This window comes from Setaria viridis, chromosome 2, assembly GCF_005286985.2.
Source record: "Setaria viridis chromosome 2, Setaria_viridis_v4.0, whole genome shotgun sequence".
In the NCBI taxonomy this organism is placed as follows: domain Eukaryota; kingdom Viridiplantae; phylum Streptophyta; class Magnoliopsida; order Poales; family Poaceae; genus Setaria; species Setaria viridis.
In genome coordinates this window covers 2,207,281-2,215,999 of record NC_048264.2, presented here as the reverse complement: position 1 = coordinate 2,215,999, position 8,719 = coordinate 2,207,281, and the positions used below count along the sequence as shown (strand labels likewise).

Below are 8,719 nucleotides of genomic sequence, written 5' to 3'. Positions count from 1 at the left end.
AGTTACTCTTACTGCTCTTCAGCTCTTGCTCTCTTGAAACTCTTAATCTTCAAATCTTTTGAACCGTGATCCTTCTACTCGAAGCAATCACCGTCACAAACATACAAGTAGACAAACAAGTACAACTAAGAATAATACACCAAAGCAAAAGAAAAGCTTTAAAAGAGCATACTAGGCTCGATTCTAGGATCACGAAGGCGCACAAGATACTAAAGACAGAACTATGGTTGAAAAGACAAAGCTAGCGAGAGGTTCGAATTATAAGAGGGAATAAAAAGACTATATATGCTAGGTTTATTTTAATTAGAAAAACATATGTAAAGAATATTTAAGAAAGGACACGGTTGGAATTAATGCAAATTATACTTTATTTGCAAAGACCGAGGTAAAAACCTAGTCAAGTTTTATTTATAAATGTTCACGTACAAATTACACCAATTACACACTTAACTTTATAAAGGTGAGAACAACTAATCCAATAAACACATATGTCGTGTTGGCTAAACAAACGTCATTTAAAAAACACATTTCATATTGACATTAGTCATTTTATCAATACTTAGGAAAAACCGAGTTATAACTTAACAATATTTCAATTACAATTATTGAAGTATAGATTATACCATTTAATATTTGGCTGCCAGGCTACTAAATCCGACAAGAGTGAGTCCTTAGAACCCATGAAAGTGGTGGATTATAAGGGTCATCATCCTCACCTGACCTGAGCACATGAATAGACAACAATTTTTCTTTGATATCGGTGCCAAAAGACTTGTTGTAGCTAGCAACTGACGGAGGCAAAGCAGAACCCTCAGGTAAAGGTTCCACTCTGAGAAGCAACAGGGGTTCGCTATACGCCTCTCCAGCTGTGCCAACAGTATTTTGCAACTCCATCAAAAATTTAACAGAGGCACCGCTGGAATCAACAAGGCCTAACTTAGGCAAAAATTTGACAACATTTTTACCTGGCTCAACAGGCACCAGATCAGGCTTGTCTGTCTTACCGGCAACAGCAACCTCCAGTTGCACCTCTCTCGAAGGAGACTTAGCCTTAGCTTCAGGGTGCTGAGAGGCAGCAACAGCCTCGAGTTGCACCTCTTTTAGAGGTAACTTAACCTTAGCTTCAGGGTGCTGATTCGAGGCTAGAGACAAATCCTCATCCAAAAAATCCTCATTTTTCTCTTCATCCACGGTGCTGACAATTCTAGACGCACCAACTGACAATGGCACCGATAATTTCCCGATCTTTTTGCTAGCTTTCTTCAACTTCATACCAGCAAGAGCACCGGCAGCCTCGAGTTCCGGCTTTGTAGCTTCTGGCCTAGCCTCGGGATTGTGAGTTGCGGGCACAGAGCTCTTAACAACCCCAGATTTTTGACCAAGGACACTTAGCTGATCATCAGAAAAGCTTTGGCCGAGCAAGCTTTTCTTTTTAAGGGTCTTGAGGCTGGAGGTCTTGGACTTCTTGCCAACCTCATTCATAGGCTTAGAGGCTAAGTCCTTAGCTTTCTTCTTCTTCCCTTTGCCACCATTCCTACCAATCTCAACTGAGCCAGTCACGCCAGCCTCGCGCATCCGCTTGGAGGATTTGTGAGGCTTGGCGCGAGGCTTGACCTCAATACCCACTTCCGAAAGAACACGGTTCACTCGGAGACCATGTGTAACAAACTTGCGAGCAGACAAGTACTCGATCTCACTACAAGGTCCAACAATATTCACAGCTCGCCTTTCAACCTCATCAACAAAAACGCCGGCATTCACGCTCTCCGGCAAACTCAATCCAAAAATAGGTTAAGGAACTGGCCTAGGGTACCACGATACAGACTTCATCACAATTTCCTTTGGCGCCCATCCGCTAGAAAGGGGCCAAATGTCTACCGCCAAAAATTCCTCAACCAAATCTCGCCCAGTAATTGATGAGGAGGCAAGGACAAAAGCATCTTCGCATTCTTGTAAAGCTTTTAACCTTACGAATGGAGGAGCAGTTGTAATGTCCAAAAGCGACAACGAGGTAAAAAAATGGATAAAATGGCTGACTATAGCCATCAAAAATATCCATCCTAATATAGAACCAATAGTTGAGCTAGTCGTCGTCCCATCTATTCTTTTGTGCCGAAGAAAGCTCGACTCTGGTAATTTTCCTGCTTTCGTTCTTCCTTCGTGTCGTGAACTTGCAGCAGTCAAATTGTGTTTCAAAAATGCCATCCTCATCATCAAATTTCACCCTTTTCTTCTGAAAATGAAGCTCAAATAACCTCGCAAACCCATCAACATCAATCGCACCTCCAAAAGTACGCTGAACCCAGTAGAATTTGGAAAGTTTGGCATTATATCTTTCCAAGATCACAGGCAATGTTTTATCGCATGGAAGCTGCATGCCAGCGGTAAAGAAGTTTCTAAATACCACAGCCTCACCAATCTGTGGTTTCAGCACTACCTCATCACCAGGAGGCTTAGCAATACCCTTGGGGAAATATCCTTTACTGACATAGAAATCAATAGTATTCTGCAAAGCCAATGATCGCCCAAAGCGCAGAGTAGGAGGTACTCTTCCTTGCCAACATTAACTCTGATGGGTCAGCCTCTACATTTGAAAGATCTTCCCCACTCTCAAAATAAGAAGAAACCAAAACTTCACTAGCCTCAACATACTCTTGTCCCTCAGCAGCGTCATCACGCAACCCTCGTTTGCTCCGCTTGTTCTTCAGAAGACATCAACCTCGCAGTTTTCATAATCCGAGGTAGGTGAAAAACACAAGAAGAAAATCAAAACAAAATAATAAAACAAGAATTAAGAGAAAATGAAAAATTTAGACAACATCAATACCTTCGAAGCTTTGAAGATCAAGGGCAACAGCAGAGCAAGCACGAATCTTAAAGCACCAAGCGGGCAGCGTGCAAAGTAACAGCAAGGTGCGAGGGTAATCAAAGGCGACTCGCACCCCCTGCCTTTTATAGGCGCACTAACGGGCGCGAACGGGCATCTCGAACCTTGAACCGAAGCCGAAGCGTCAACCAATCAAAAGTTGACATGTAAGGCGCAGAAAGTAACCGTTGGCTCATCTCTCGTCCGACGCTCGAGGGTGACGTTTTTTGGTAGAGCGATCCTTGGTCGCGGGTTTAGACCTTTGGAGTCGACCCTCGCCCACGAGGGGCTACTGTTGGGGATCGCCCAAAAACCGAACAACCTCGAGCGACGATCGTAGGCAGAAACTTCCTAACCTTGCAAGATCAGGGCCAACAAATAAAACTCAGTTAACCTCGCAGGTTCTGAACAACCGTATAAACTCGGTTAACCTCGCAACTTTTTTGTTACTTTGACTTTGAAGCTAACAGTTATTGGCTGATGGCTAAGTTATAAATTAACTTACCCTTGAGTGTTCGAAGCTAGTCTTGAACACTGAGCTTTTCACTATGCTTTTTACTTAGGACCGGAACTGAACTAGACGCCACGAGGTTGGACATGTATCTCGCGTTCGAGGTTGAAGGCACAAGGTTAAGGAGCTCTTTCAGCGCGAGGCTAAGGGTGCAAAGCTGAAGGCTTAATCTGGCACAGAGAAGAAGTCTCGAGGTTAAGTACACAAAGGCGTGAGAAACGTGACTACATGAAGACGTAAGAAGCATGACTACATGAAGGCGTGAGAAGCATGACTACATGAAGGCATGAGAAGCATGACTACATAGAAGAATTCAATTTGCACACGTTACCCCAATGACATTTATGTATGGCATATCCTAGGAATGTAGTAGGTGAGGAAAGACATTTTTGAAATGTAAAATGACCTACGGGTCACTACAAAAGGGGAGTCCTACCCAGTTGTAAACACCAACTGATGGTTTTCAAGAGATTACAAGTGTTTTTCCCACTCCATCCGTTGTGCTCAAATCCCTTGAGACCAACATAGTACAAGTCCATAGGCAATATATTCGACTCGAACAAGCCAATTTAGTTGAAGCCTTGTGCAGAAACTAAAGGGCATGGATGATATTACCATCAAGACGGTGAGTATTGGATGCGAATTTATTTATCTCATCTTGCAGTTCACAGTTATTCTCTCCTATTTCTCTCATCTTCGACATTGGGGTTCATATGTGAAGCCTTGTCATCTCTTTTGTTTTATGTAGACTACATAGTCGTTTGTAGTGTTCTTATATGGTTTCACATGAATTGGAACTATGTTTTGTAGCTTGCCCATGCGAAAAAAGTTTAAATGCAAGTTTGTTATTCCCCGTTACAACGTATGGGCATATTTGCTATTTAGCACCTATATATGTCATTATGAAAATATTCTAAAAAGTAACTATTCTAAATTACCCATTCATGTGATTATCAAAGCTAACTATAGCTATAATACCCTAGCTAGCTCAATATACCATAGTAGTGGAAACTTTTGGTCTACGTCGCTCGGTTGTGGTTATAGTTAATTGTGGTTATAGTTAATGGGCTCTTAATTTACTAGCCGATGATGGACTTGTTAGCTCCATCTTCCAATTACCTTAAATATGAAAGGAAAACAGTAATTCGTTTCCCAGGCATACCATGAACAGACATTATTGCAGAGCGGAGAAAATGATGAATGGTGTTACTATATATGACTACGACGGGCAGCTTTGGAAGAAAGGAACATATTCGCGAGCAACCATATAAGCATCAAAAGCAAAGATAGGGAGCAGGAAAAAGCAAGCGCATTCAGGAAAAAAAACATGTGGAGGAAACCCAACGTACTTGGGCGACAGAATAAAGATGAAACTGCAGGATTGAGCAACACTAACCATCCATAAGGAAACACATTATTCCGAGAGCGGGCAGGCAGCCGTATCGAACTGGTGTCAGTCAGCTAGATCTCCACCTTACGGTAAAATATTTCTATGCATTTCTGTTTTCTGTTTAGAATTAAGCAGAGATTGCATGATGCTAGTAAGAAGTCATCACATATGTTGAACACCTTATATGCCTTAGTTTCCATTCCAGTGTGATTAGTTCCTTTGTGTGCTTGTACCAACAACTTGCTCTAATCTTGGCATATGGGAATTAAATCAGCTGGCCCATGGCTGGAGGGAATTCCACCATAAACTGCTCCTACGCTGCACCGGAGATTACATGCGATGCCCATATGGCGTCCTCAATCGACAAGAGCTTGGGAGAGAAGATGTGGCTTATGAACTCACTCCTGCTCATCAGTGCCGTCCTGGCTGGAGTCATAGTCGGGATAGGCATCTACGGCCAGCGCTACAGCCACCACCGCTGCACCAGGTTTATTATCTTCCTCGGAGCCACGACCCTGTTCTTGCCTGTCATCTCCACTGTTGTCTCCATGGGCGCCGGGAACAGTGCCCTCTTCATACTCAAGCGTGACATGGTCCTGTTTGCAGACTGCCAACCAGGAATAAACTCGGTCCTGGTTGTAATATGGGCATCCCTTGTTCAGATCATCATGATCAATACCAGTGCAGTAGTTGCTGTCGATGATAGAGAAGGTGGAAACGTAGGTCCTCCATTTCAGCTGCTTGTTCAGGGTGTCTGGACCTTTTACCTTGGTATCAGCTATGTCATTCCCGTCACTGGCGGATTTGACCTAATTATTATCGCCCTTGAAGCCACACCTTTTGCTCTCACGTGTGCCAAAATGGTATTGAAATATTATGCATATGAAAAGGCGCGACAATCCTTTGCTCTCGGACGCAATCCCCATCTTATATTTGGATACATGAAGCAACAATCGTTACAAGAAACAAGTCACGATGGTGAACCAATGTGTAACACCCCAAGAAAAACAAACGCCACCTTAGGATGCTACTAAGCCACACCGGACAAAAGGGACAGATTTTGACAGCATCTTCCCTAAATCAGGAACACTGCGGAAGCAAGAAACAATAAGATATGAAAATGGATAAAGCACACTAGCATAAATAAAAGATCCTAACATGAAATTCAAACGATTAAGGCAAGGTTTAACAAAGCTTAACCATCATTAAGCAACAAATAGACTCTCATAGAGAAGGACTTAAATATTACAGTATCACACTAGAGGATTTTGATTAAAGAGAAGTGTGTGACGTGCTGCTACTTCCCAACCCCCAAGCAAAGCATCCATCCATCAAGTACCTGAGAGGGTAACAAAAAAATAGGGGTGAGATATAAAATCTCAGCAAGTAACTAGCTTTAACAAGCTATTTAAACTACAAGTTCATTAGACCATGGTTTAACTATTATCAGTAAGTGTATCTCCTCAATGAATAATAATAATAATAATAACTCCAACACCCTCATACATAAATAAAACCAATTCGTCACCAAACCTTGGAGAAAATTCACTTCTCACCACCACTGCCAAATAAATACCATAGAAAACCGATAGCACCCTAAATGCAAATGCAATGCAAATGCCATGTCTCCTGCCTTCATACTCAACAAAGTATGAAGCTGCACCGTTATGCCCAATAAACGATGCTGTACCGGTACGGTCGCGGCTATCAAGCGGCGAATTAACTCCATATGCCATGCATTGTGATGCAATGAAATGCAATGCCAAGACAGATCGCACAAAGAGAGTATACACCGCATATACCAGATAAGTCTCTCCTCATTTGACAACATAATCCTCATCATAATTATGCTAACAAGAGCCATTACCAAGTCATAAAGTAAAGAATAAGGCATATGTAATAACAACAGTAAGATGTGCATAAACTTGTAATTGAATGGATGATATTGGATAAGTTATCATTCTGAAATTTAAAGTGGAGGTAGAAAAAATAGCAAATTAAAGCTTGTAGCAACCACCGCTACGTTACTTGCCTCCCAATGAAGGAGATAGCCGCTCTAAGCGTGATCCGGAGCGTTACCACCTGTTTTGACACAATAAGATCAGAACATATCCTCAAACAACCATGTGCACACAGCAAGTAAAGCACCCATATAGCCCAACCCGTCAAACAAGCGACGATGGTAAACATCACCTAGGTTAACCGCAGCAGTGCTGCTTCACTTTTTTGTATCTTTAAAATTACAAAAGATATGACAGCAAGCAAATACATCTTAGAAAACTAAGGGAGAAATCTTACAACTTTGTTCAGATCCTTTATTTTTAGCATAATCCAAAGAGGGGTAAAACTGCAGTTGAATGTGAAGTACAGAATCTGTCTGAAATTTCGGGCAGCAGCATACAAAAATTCATATCTCCCAAACCCCTTGTCCAAAAATTCTAAAATTTTGTCAGGACATATATCTCTGAGAAACCTAAAACTTTGTTATTATGGGTTTCCACGAATTCCATCCTTAAGATCATCTAATACATCTCTGAACATCTGCTGTCAAAAATCTGGACATTCAGAAACAGCGTCCAAACAATATTCAATAACTGAAGGTATACTCCACCAAAAAATATGAAACTTGGACAGCAGTTACATCTCATAATTCTCTACAACTTTTGTATGATCCACTTTTGGAGGAGAAATCGTTTAGGTCACCAAAACTACAAGGACAGCAGCACTGCCCGAGCTACAGGACAGCACACCTTAAATCGACCTTCAAACCGTGTTTTCCCCAACAAATCCACTAATCCTCAGGACCAAGAACCTCCTAAAAACATCAATTAGCAGATCTAAAGTGGATTCACCTCACCTTGGTCGTTCCCCAAACCCTAGGGCAGCGGGAAGATATGGGGAAAGGACCGATCTACATGGAAGATGCACCTTTCTTGCTCCTCTTGTTGTCCTCGATCCGTTTTGCTAGTTCCCCCCAAGGGTTTGCTGCTGTAGAGAGGGGATTTAGGGAGGGGAAGCCATGGGAGAGCAAGGAAGGAGGAAGAAACGTGAGAAGGAAGAGAGGACCGGTCTGGATAAGATGGGAGGGGGGCAACGGGCCAGGGAAAGGGTTGGGCTGGCTGGGCCTTTGATTTTTTTTTTTAGTGTGTTACATTCTCCCCTCCTTTAAAGAATTCGTCCCCGAATTTAACTACTCAAAGGTATACCAACTTGATAAATTAAAACTTACCGCTCTCAAAGAGTTGTGGGTACTTCTTGCGCATTTGGTCCTCGAGCTCCCAAGTCGCTTCACGCTCCGACTGATTACTCCATAGAACCTTGACATATTTGATGGTCCTCTTTCTCATGACTCGCTCGGATGAGTCTAAGATACGTTCTGGGTGACATTCCACAATTAGATTTGGCTCCAAAATAAGTGGCTCCAAATCAATCTTGTGCTCAGGATCCCTCAAATATTTTCTTAACATAGATACATGGAAAACATTGTGCACTTGCTTCAATGATTCTGGAAGCTGCAAGCGATATGCCAAACTGCCAACACGGGCTGTGATCACAAACGGACCAATGTACCTTGGGCTAAGCTTTCCTGTGGTGCCAAACCTCACAACACCTTTGGTTGGCGATACCCTAAGAAGAACATGGTCACCCACTGCAAACTCTAGATCTCGCCTCCTCACATCAGCATAACTCTTCTGCCGGCTCTGAGCAGCCAACAGATTCTGTCGTATCTCCCGCACCTTTTCAGATGTCTCTCGGACCCAATCTGGACCAATCAAAGATCTCTCACCCAAAGTTTCCCAGCATATGGGAGAAATACACTTCCTACCATACAAAGCCTCAAATGGAGCCATCTTGATACTAGCTTGATAGCTGTTATTATAAGCGAACTCTGCCAAAGATAGATGATCCTCCCAACTACCTTTCCATGAAAGAACACAAGCACGAAGCATGT

The 8,719-nt window shown here is 42.5% G+C and overlaps 1 long non-coding RNA gene across 1 annotated transcript; it reads left to right on the top strand.

Moving 5' to 3' along the window:
- The first annotated feature begins 4,515 nt into the window (after positions 1-4,515).
- Positions 4,516-5,433, top strand: LOC117843070 (uncharacterized). The gene is made up of 2 exons (XR_011897517.1): positions 4,516-4,856; positions 5,042-5,433. It is a non-coding gene; the product is annotated as an uncharacterized lncRNA (long non-coding RNA).
- Positions 5,434-8,719: the final 3,286 nt, after the last annotated feature.